Source organism: Alosa pseudoharengus, unplaced genomic scaffold, assembly GCF_046254945.1.
Source record: "Alosa pseudoharengus isolate Yale_2024_CS ecotype anadromous, Long Island Sound unplaced genomic scaffold, YU_APseudo_1.1 YU_APseudo_1.1_scf_8, whole genome shotgun sequence".
NCBI lineage: Eukaryota > Metazoa > Chordata > Actinopteri > Clupeiformes > Clupeidae > Alosa > Alosa pseudoharengus.
In genome coordinates this window covers 14,563,423-14,573,705 of record NW_027468870.1, presented here as the reverse complement: position 1 = coordinate 14,573,705, position 10,283 = coordinate 14,563,423, and positions in this window count along the sequence as shown.

Genomic DNA, 10,283 nt, shown 5'->3' with positions numbered 1-10,283 from the left:
AACCTCTCCCTGTCTCCCTGAATTTGAAACAGCAGGTTGGACCAGTTTGTTAGCTGTGTAGAGGAGCGTGTGTGTGAATGTGTGTTGTGCTTCATGTGTGAACAGGTGAGTCATGGATCTATTTCCTCTCTTCCTAAAGCCCTTGGCACCGCGTCACTCTTCCAATTCCATTTGTGACTGTGTTTGTGTGTGTGTTTGTCATTATCAAGCCTCTATTTTTAAAGACGCTGTCCACAATTCGATTACGTCAAAGGTTGTTGACATTTGTGATCAGCAGCCAATCAAATTATACCTCTCCTTTCTGTGCTCTTGAAGCACTGTGTTCATTGGCTGGGATTGTTTATAACTCGGAGTCGGCCCGAGCCACTATGAATCCCACAGGGCAGTGTATGAACAACAGTGAACACACAGCTAGATGACCATAGAATTTCACAAACAAATATCATTAGAATGGCAGACTGCACCTTGAACCAGTTAACTCCTAGGCCCTCTCAACAATGACTAATCCGAACACACTTAAGACCTACTCAAGGTTTACCATCTGCCAACACAAGTTATCAGAACTGTAAACAACAGTTGACTTCTGATGGTAGTATATGTGTGTTTGGTTGCATGTATTAAGTGTGAGAGGGAGTGATTCTTGTTTGCGTGGATGAGGTAGGTTGGAAACAGCAAACGCCCCCTTCCTAACCTTCCATGCCTCCTGCATATTGATCGGCGGCTGTGGCCTGGATGGTGATTGGATTGGACTCGCTGGTGTTGAGGCGGGTGAGTGAGTCACCCTCAGGTTGGGGGTTTGGGGGGGGGGGGGGAGAGAATTCAGGTAACTCGCTGAGATCAACACATCTTCACTCTTGCTTGCGCTCCCTTCATCCCCCCATATTCATTTAGCGGTTCACTTTATCCTCTCATTCTGTCCATCCTGCCATTTTTGTTGTGTGTGAGGGAAAACTGTATGTATACACACACTCTCTCTCTCTCTCTCTCTTTCAGTCTCCTTTCATGTCTGTCTCTACTCCCCCCTTACACACACAGAGACTGCATCAGAGTGTTTAATGAATGAATGGGTGAGTGTGGAACACTCAATCGCTTGCTATGGCATCAGAATCTAAACAAACATGCTTGTGAGCACAAGCATGGGAAGACTTATTACACACACACACACACACAAAAACGTAGCTACACACACACAGTGTCTTGTGCACACAGGCAATTGGAAGAGTGGGGGATGCTGGGAGGCAGGAGAGACGTCACGCTTCCGCAGTGCATCAAGGGAATCAGGCTGAGTCATACCAGAGAGGGGGAGGGGCTGCTCTTTATTCATATTTTTCCCTCTCTCTTTCTCTTGCTTGCTCACTCTCTCTGTCTCTTTCACTGTGTCTCACCCCCTCCTCCTTCTCCCCTCCTCTCTTAATCTCTCTCCCTCCTCCGCTCCATCCCCTCCACTTCCTCCCTGCTTCTCTCCATCTCCCACACTCGCTCCTTCCTAATGGTCTTCAGCGTCTGATGTAATACAGGTGACCTATTTGTCATAACCTGTCAGGTGTGTGTGTGTGTGTATGTGAAAATGTGAATGACTTCTGCTTTCCGCCATGGGGTCTTCAGTGAGTCAATGAGCCCCACGCTGATCTGACTGTGCATCACTCACGTAGGCAGCATTAGTTTATATGTGTGTGTGTGTGTGTGTAAGAGAAAGAGAGAGAGTGAGTGTGCCATCTCTGCCTTGATCCTGAATGACTCACTGCTGCAGTGCTTTGTGGGAGAGGCTAAAGCTGGATACCCCACTGGAAGCCCAGCCGACACACACAAGTGTGTGTGTGTGTGTGTGCGCACACACACAAAGACAAAGGCTGCATGCTGTCACATCCGGTCCTCCTCAACACAGTATGGCCTATAATTAGCTGTCATTTACTGCCTTGCGATCTAACCCCATGGATCTGGATTCCGCCAGAGAGGAAACGAAGGGAGGGAAGGAAGGAGAGAGAGAAAAGGATGAATGAAGGAGGAGGAGGAGAGCAGAGGACCAATGAAAGCCCAGCAGGCTGATGATGACTATGTGTGAGGTAGTCTAGTCTGAGGCTCACAGGGCCTGTATTTGCCTCATTCATGCTTGGCAAATTTATCTGAACAGCATACCCAGCCATTACACCGAATATCTACATATGCAGTGTATCCAAATGGCCCCTGAACAAATTGGTCTCAATTGGAGTCTAAATCTGCATAGTTACTGTGGACAGTCTGTCACTGATTGTGAATGAATAATGAATTCATGAATGACTTGAAAATTGAATTCATGTAAAAATGAAAAACCATCCTGACTTGCTGTCAGAGATGCATGCATACTGCTGTTAGGTGGGGTGGGAGGTGCTGCTTTTAAAAGCACGCAGGAGTGGGGGGTTGGTGAGTGTGTGTGTGTGTGTGTACAGGAGGGAAGGAAGGTGCTGAGGGTGTAATTTGGGAGCATCTGTGAGGCCTGAAGCCCTTCCTCTTCGGAACTCCCCCTCCGGAGGAGTTTGTGTGTGTGTGTGTGTGTGGGGGGGGTGCTGTGTGTGAGGTATGAAAGGAGTGTAAGTACCGTTCCACTCTCTCTGTGTGTGTGTGTGAGTGAGAGAGTGGAGTGCTGAAGGGTGGGCTCAATGACCTCACTCTGAGACAAGACTGATTACTCCACTTCTTTCCTTGCCTTGGGTTTCTCCTTCTTTTTTTCGTCCTCTCTCTCTCTCTCTCTTCTCCTCTCTTTTTTTCGTCCTCTCTCTCTCTTCTCCTCTTTTTTTGTGTGTGCGTGTGCACTTGTGTGCGTATGCGTGCGTGGCGTGCTTGTGTGCGTGTGTGTTAGAGAGAGAGCTTTCCCAATCCTGTCTGCAAATACTCCTGATGATGTCATTGTAAACGAGCAGAATCGAGAGAGATGTTTGTGCTCGAGGGCTGTACATTTAATGCACAAACTTTAAATACCAACCATTGGTCAATAGACTCACAGCAGTGAGCTACAACAGCTACTTGTGTTTATCATTGAGCAGCCTAGTCATAAGAGGACTGCAACTGCATCACTTGGATTACCAAGGGCAAAAGAACTGGCAGAGTATTTCTAATATTATCAGCCATCATTGCTTGCTGTCCCAATTGGACAATAGTACAAGACTGCTATTTGTACCCATTCTCTGATGCATCTTGCTTTTGTGTCTCTGCACTGAAAGTACAGTCTCACATCTTCACCCTATAGACTTTGTCTTTACATGACAGTTTTACTCAGTAGACAAATTCAATATATGAATGATTATACAGTGATATTCATCTATAAATTAATGATTGACAGTATCCATACTGCATGAGCGATGTGTTCTCGTGGCCCAGTAGCATGCCAGTCACATAGATATGTATTACAGGGTGCCACAAAGGACCTCAAGTGTCCGAGCAGGAATGGTCAAGTGCCCACAATTACTGTGAATGGGTACAGTGGACAGTCTTTGTTCCTGTTTCACTGTCTCACCATTCCTAGCACAAGGCCATGGCATAGATATGTGTAGTCTTGTTTTTAGTCTCTTGCCTTCCAAATGAGGTTGTATTTCAAACGACCAAGTTTTAATTTAGGATGGGGGACAGGAGTCTACATTTTGGATGAGTCTGTTAGGTTTAGGATTTAGGTCTCTCATTGTCTGCAACATGGAGGCAGATATTTATTAGATGTCCTGTCTGTAGCAACACTGTTGGTGAATCCATTTATCCTCACATAGTGTGTGTGTGTGTGTGTGTGTGTGTGTGTGTGTGTGTGTGTGTGTGTGTGTGTGTGTGTGTGTGTGTGTGTGTGTGTGTGTGTGTGTGTGTGTGTGTGTGTGTGTGTGTGTGTGTGTCTGTGTCTGTGTCTGTGTCTGTGTCTGTGTCTGTGTCTGTGTCTGTGTCTGTGTCTGTGTCTGTGTCTGTGTCTGTGTCTGTGTGTGTGTGTCTGTGTCTGTGTCTGTGTGTGTGTGTGTGTGTGTGTGTTTCTCTCTGTCTGTGTCAGCAGGTGTGCATAACCATGCCCTGCTATCCAAATGTTTTCAATCCCAGTGGTTGGAATTATAGTGGCTCCTTCCTGCTTTTGTTGGGCAAGTCAAGTACTCTCTCTCTCTCTCCATTGCGCTCTCTCTCACCCTCCCTCCCTCCCTCCCTCCCTCTCTGCAGTAATAGTTCTATGGCTTCCTGAATAATGGCTCTTCAGTTGGCCCAGTGTCTGCAGGGGAATTTAGCAGGTGGCTTGGCAAGGTCTGTCTTGCTTGCTGCTCGTCTTTTCTTTCTTTCTTTCTTTGTTCCTTTCTGTCTGCCATTCTTTCATTGTGATGAATGCATGATAATATGTATTTTATAAACATTTGTGACTGTCATTTTACCTACCAGTTCTTCCCATAGCAACACCTGTATACAGACAAAATATCTTAGACACACACACACACACACACACACACATACACACACACACACACACACACACACACACACACACACACACACACACAGTTGTAGTGGAGTTGTCCTGCGCCAGCCTCTCCCTCTCCCCCACTGACTCCAGGGATTAGGCCTTCCGTGCTGGGGCTTCATGCCTGTTGTCCCATGAGGGGCCATGTTGTTTGTCAGAGGAGCCGCAGATTTCCTCTAATCTGGCATGCTTGACATTCCCCATTTCCCACACTGAGCCATGACTTTCCCCCCCTCCTTCCCTCTGTCTCTCTTTTTCTTTCTTTCTCTCACTTATCTTCCCTCTTTCTTTCTTCATCTCTCTCTCCCTCTCTCTCTCTCTGTCTTAAAATTCTTGTTGGTAATATAAATATGCACAATTAATTTAGAATTTCAAGCATGTGTGCATTCTTAAGCATGTGATGTCCAGTTTCAGGCAGGGTTTTCAGCCTGTTTATATGCAATTCAGTTCTGTTTTGCAAATAGTTTTAAAAACCTCCAGTACATGTTCAAAATATTTCACATTTAAATATAACCATTTGGTGATTTTTAGCTCCTCATTCTTCTTTCTATTGTTCTCCCAGTGAGCATTTGAGCACAGACTTAATCATGCAGGAGGAAAATACATATGTTGCGATGTACCAGTTGTGTCTTTGTTGCAGACTTTGGACTGTGTTTAGGCTGTATAGACTATTATCTGTAATTATAGGTTATATGTCTTGTTGTGTATGCATTTGTGTTTGTGTGTGTGTGTGTGTGTGTGTGTGTGTGTGTGTGTGTTAATGGAACGTAGAAATTGAGATACAGTGTGAGAGAGTGTGAGTTTTCTTTGTTCGGCTGTTTGTGTTCACGCCTTAGCCGTCACGCATGGTTGGAGCTTTCCGGAATGTGGAAGTGTAAAGTATTGCGATGATGGAGACACCACAGGTTCTCCCTGTCCTCTTTGTCTGTCACTCGCATTCTCTCTCACACTCTCTTTCTCTCTCTCACTCATACCCTCCCTCTCTCTCTCCTTCTCTTTATCTCTCTCTCTCTCTCTCTCTCTCTGTCTCACTCTCAACTATGATTGAAAATCTGCATTTTGTGTGGGAACATGTCACCCTCATGATTCTGTACACGCTCTCCCTTCCTCAGTCAGGTGTGATGTAGAGGGGGACCAGGCAGAGGGTCAGCCCTGGAGAGATACCGGCCGGAGGAAACCCTAGCCCTGAAAGAGGTCTTGTGTCTGGGCCTGTCACCGGTCACCCCAGAGGCCTCATCCACCCACCCCACCTTACCCCATCCGTGGCTGCCCCCCGACTGCTTGTTTAGGTGGGGCGGCTTCAGGATATTAGCCCCCCAGTGCAGCCTCCAAGCAGCTAATTGCTATTTTCTTTCCTCTGCGCGAACAGCAGGGTGGGAAGCTAAAGGGGGAAGTGGGGTGGGGGTGGGGGGTGAGGGGTGAAGCCTCTTAGACTATGGAGGACATGAGCCCAGCTGCGGCTGTAAAACACTCACTCCCAGGAATGTAACGTAACTGAATCCCAACACATTATTCGGAATGAACAGATAATGGCTTCTAAACAGGAATATGTTCCAATCAGCATAGGAGGAACAGTTTTCTTGATTTGTTTTTGTGTAGCTTTCTAAAAGTTTAGTCAGTACAACAATGAATTTCATGGATATGGACTATCCAAGTGATGTTAAAGGAAAATTCCGGTATTTAGCACTTTGAGACCCTTTTCTGGTTTGTTTTGGATGAACTAGAGTGGTGGACACCGAAATTTTGATTATTGGTCCTGTCTCGACTTTTCTGACTCGTTTTGAATCGCCTTTTACTTCTCAGAGTGGCTGCAAACAGGCATACTGTAGGCTACTCAAACATGTCCTAAAACAACCCTTAACGTTCGTTTTCAAAACTGTGCAACTCACCGAGTGGTTAGTGGTGTTCGTTGATTATTAAAAGCAAATGTATCGGCGCAATGTATGATTTCCTCACAACTCACAACTGCGTATAAACTTCCGCTCAATATTTGAACCTGAAGCATAGACGGTGGCGCAGTAATATCAACGTGCAATGAGTCTTCCAACAGAAATCAATGGGATTTTACAAAATGCCAAATAAAACACGACAGAAACTGTATTTCGCTACGCTACTTGTTTTAGAACATAAACGAACACCACTAACCACTTGGTGAGTTGCACAGTTTTGAAAACGAAAGTTAAAGGAATTATCCGGAGTAAAATGCACTTTAGATCAATTTACGGATGATTGGGGGTACATACATTGAGTTGACATCAAAATCATGTCATTCGGATGTGTGATAAGACTCCTACGGAGTTTCCCCTGAAGGTGGCGGTAAAGATGGCAACATTTCCGGAAAGGTACTGGCTTGATGAAATTCATTCTGGACTCTCTATTCGACCACATAAAGACCTCGGGATACTTCGGTTTGGCTTTAGGGACCCTCTACTCACTACCACGTAAGTGTTATGTTGTTTGGAACTGTAGAAGAGGTATAAAAATAGCGTTTTTTAGCGGCGCAATTGAAATGCCCCGCTCACTTCCAGGCTACGAGTTGTGACTGAAAACGGTACAATCGAACTTTCTCAAAACACATCCGAATTTTGATGTCAACTCAACGTATGTACCCCCAATCATCCGTAAATCGATCTAAAGTGCATTTTACTCCGGATAATTCCTTTAAGGGTTGTTTTAGGACATGTTTGAGTAGCCTACAGTATGCCTGCTGGCAGCCACTCTGACTAGTCAAAGGCGATTCAAAACGAGAGACAGGACCAATTGGTCGAGACAGGACCAATCGTCAAAATTTCGGTGTCCACCACTCTAGTTCACCCAAAACAAACCAGAAAAGGGACTCAAAGTGCTGAATACCGGAATTTTCCTTTAACTGCTCAGTATACTGAGTATGATATAGTTTGGGATGTTGACATTAGTTAAGAGAAACAGCACTATCACTAAACAGATATGCTACTGCCAAAAGTTAGTGAATGCCTATCATTGTCCTCTTTCTTGTTCATATAATTTTCATCAATATCCCTTTGGATATTTACCATTGCTTCATTGTTTTTTGTTGTTTTTTTAGGATATTTTGATTGTTCATGTTATATCTGTTGAATGATGCAAGAATACCATGCTAACTATGTGTGAAACCCATTCTAGTAATATCCTCTGTATGTATTGAGAAAAGGAAGGGAAGCATATTCTGAAGGAGAAGAAAAAAATATGTCCAGCATGACCTTTGGAGGATGCTATTCAGTCTAGTGGTGAGAGTATCTTTCCCTGATTAGAACTCAGGCCGTTACCATTGCCGCCCCAAATGTGCCTCTTATTTGACAGCTATAACACGTGGACATCATTTGGCCAATGACCTTGTGAACTTGCTCCGGTCAACACAAATGATGCAACGCCCGGCAAAGGCCACGGTGGCCATCATCGACAAGTGTTTACTCTTGGGCGTTCGTCAGGGCAGCAGGCGTTGTTATTGCTCCACAATCCTCTAGAATGTTCCGTGCACATGGGCAACAGCTGGGTCTCGCCCTGCAATTAGATATTCTGATATGAGAGGAAGTATAAATATAAAGAAAGTAGGTATGAAATTGCAATTTAGAGGAGAGGGTGGTGGCTGGTAGGTTCAAAGAGTCAAAACTGGAACTGTGGTGGAGTGAATATGTTGTGTGCAGCAAATGATGAAGTATTATGTCACATATTAAACCTATTTGAAATGTAAACGTGGAAAATAAATTGATCACAACAACTTCATCAAATTCCAGATCAACAACTTAATTTCTAGATTGGATTCAATCAAGGTCAAAGCTGCATGCATTTTCATTGTGTAGTTGTCCGTTTTTGACCACTACACAGACAGGTTGTAGCTTTGCATGCGTTCACTCACATACAAACACCGCATAATGTGTAAGTGGTGTACACATGCCCTCATAAATGTACATGTAGTATGAACCTTTATAATATATGAATGTGCACACACTCAAACACACTCATACTATATAATTGCAAAACACATGAAAACACTCACATACACTTTTTCCGTGCACACAAACACTGCATTTACACTCAATCTGCGTCCCATGTAAATACTTTGACACACTCATCTTTCCAAGGCCATACACACAGACACACACACACTCTTTGGAGCTCGTTGCCTGCCTGATCAGATGGTAAACATTGCGTAGCGGAAGCACAGGAACACTCTATCAGCGGCGTATCTGCGGCTCTGTTTGCCCTGCCTGCCTTATCTGTCACATGAATGCCCCTGGCACATAAACACAGAGCCAGAGCTTGCAAAGCATTGTGGGATACCAGCTGACGCCACGTGAAATCCTTGCCAGGGAAGCTTGACATGTGCCACATCAACAATCAGCAAAACATATCTACTGTATGTACACGCATGCACACAGTGATAGAGGGACCTCAATGCGTTTATTATCCCTCTTTCGTATTAGCAAAAGGAACTGTTAAACAAATTGTTCCGAGCGACTATGTGTCAGCCACTTTGCTGTGGAGACGGCACTTTCTCCCTTCAGCAGTGGCAATCTCTTGGTTTACAAGAGGGATCTCTGCGGTTGAGCTCTCCTCTCCGTGTCCTTCCTTCTCCCCTCGTCTCTCTGGGAGCCCCAATGGAAAACAGACCTGGTGGCAAATCAAAACATCCTCTGTGGAATTAAACATATCACAGGAGGAATAAACAAGAGGGTCTCCTGTGCCCTCCCTTCTTCCCCCACTACCCCCCCCCCCCCCCCCCAGGGAACCACACTGGGACAAGACACACTGATTTGGAGTGATGATACCGCCTCACTGGAGCCCCAGTGCAGCCCAGAGAGCTGGGATTGGCTGGGAGTGGGGAAGGGTTGCGGTGGTGGTGGTGCTCGTGGTAGGGTGGGGTTGGGGTTTAGAGGGGGGGGGGGGGGGGGCGGTTGAGGGTTGGGTCTGAGGTGGGTAACAAGCCCTGAAACCCTCGCTTGTTTTCCTGTGAATGACAAGGCCCCAGCGCAACTATCAGTAAATAAAAAGTGGCTGTAAAATTAACTACAAGACAGGTCCAACAGGAATCCCCCACGGCACTTCCTCCCTCAAGCCCATAAACAGCTCCAAACAAGCCAGGCTGGCTCCACCGTGTATCCCACGGCGACCGGCTGGGGTCACGCCGGCTCCAGCTGCCTGGGTCTTGCTGAGACGGAGAAAGGCTGGGGGCGGCAGGGCAGTCTGATCACTAATGCTAACTGCTAACCTTAGCCGTGACCTCTATTTACCTTAATCACAGGCCCCAAACTTCATTATGTGACTAGTCCTGTACAGTTGGTCTTTTATACCAGTCTATTCCACCACTTAACGATATAACCCACAAGTCTTACAATACCACTCATTCTTACCTATTTTATACATCAAACATGTTTGTCCACAGTTTCTCCCCATTAGCTGACAGCAGCTATACTCCTGTGTTCCTTGTTTTAACAATCTACAGGCCAGTACCTGCAGAGGAACCTTATTGTTCCCTCATCACATAATTTCCATTATGGCATTCCATGTGAATTTTGGGTGAATTGTCATGATATGTAAAGTTGAGGGTAATGTAATAGCCTATCTGAATTGCAGTATCTCTCAAAGGACCAGCTACCTTCTCTGTATGTTTTCACAATGATTAAGATGTGATTAGATGTCTAATATGTCCTGTTTTTCTATCTTAGTTCCATATACAGATGATGCAACAATTCTGCATCTGTGAACAGTGTGCCAACTGTGTCACTTGGCCCAGTTGGGGGAGAGTGCAGCTGAACCATCATACAAGGTACATCACCCATCTACAAACCTATAACACTCCCACAGCAACACC